The sequence below is a fragment of the Brassica oleracea genome, unplaced genomic scaffold, assembly GCF_000695525.1.
Source record: "Brassica oleracea var. oleracea cultivar TO1000 unplaced genomic scaffold, BOL UnpScaffold05130, whole genome shotgun sequence".
NCBI classification, from domain to species: Eukaryota; Viridiplantae; Streptophyta; class Magnoliopsida; order Brassicales; family Brassicaceae; genus Brassica; species Brassica oleracea.
Window position 1 is genome coordinate 1 of NW_013621653.1, and position 875 is coordinate 875.

Here is an 875-nt window from a genome sequence, read left to right on the forward strand (position 1 = left end):
GAGATGGATATGATTTAAACACATTACCTCTGAGCGACCAAGCTGCAAGTTATCAGGGTTGGTGCGATCAACTTTGTTTCTGCTTGCGACCCTGTCCCACACCTAATTGACAACCAAGAGTGGTAAATATCAGAATGAAAAACGTTATTGACAAATTCAGCAGTGAAATACTTACAAAATAAGCATGTGTTTCACTCTTGAGGTGCTTTGTGAAATCTTCAAAACTTGGGGCATCAAAATGGCAAACTGAACAAGACCAGGGAGATTCACCCGTTCCACGATCCAACCGGTAAGAAAAAACAAGTCTTGATGTTGTCTCCAGTTTATTATCGGCATCTGTGAAAACCAAAACCAAAATAAAAGGGGTTGAATTCACTTTAAAGATTCTAAAGGATCTAATTCCACAGTTATAATAAATTCTGTAAAATCTAGTTCAACAATTTTGTTTCACGTTTTAGAAACTGCAATTACAAATCGACCCGACTGAAATCAAATACAACTTGATCCGATCTAACTAAATAATAAACAGAAAACTCAAGGATGAACTACTAATAAAATTTTTTAACCCTCGTGAATCAATTGTGTGACTTTGGTTAGGTACAGTAGAGAAAGGAATTAAAAATTAAAAACGGGTTTATTTGGAACAAGATGACACATGTAAATTATATATTATCAAGATTCTGATTTATAAGAATCACACAATTTTGAACCTTATTGGTACACAGCTAGGACTACTGAACCCAAAATCATTTGGAAAAGTTAGAAGAAAGGAGGGAGAGAGAGAGGAGAAACACCTGACAGTAAAGTTTCCCAGAAACAGAGTTTAGGAGGCAGAGAGGGTGGAGCTGGGTTTGGCTGAGGATAAGTAGGAAGAA

At 36.3% G+C, this 875-nt stretch overlaps 1 long non-coding RNA gene across 1 annotated transcript; it reads right to left on the reverse strand.

The window, feature by feature from the left end:
- Positions 1-13: 13 nt before the first annotated feature.
- On the reverse strand, positions 14-875 carry LOC106322026. Its single transcript, XR_001266196.1, has 3 exons — positions 795-875; positions 176-336; positions 14-102 (listed from the first exon to the last, which is right to left on the reverse strand). It is a non-coding gene; the product is annotated as an uncharacterized LOC106322026 (long non-coding RNA).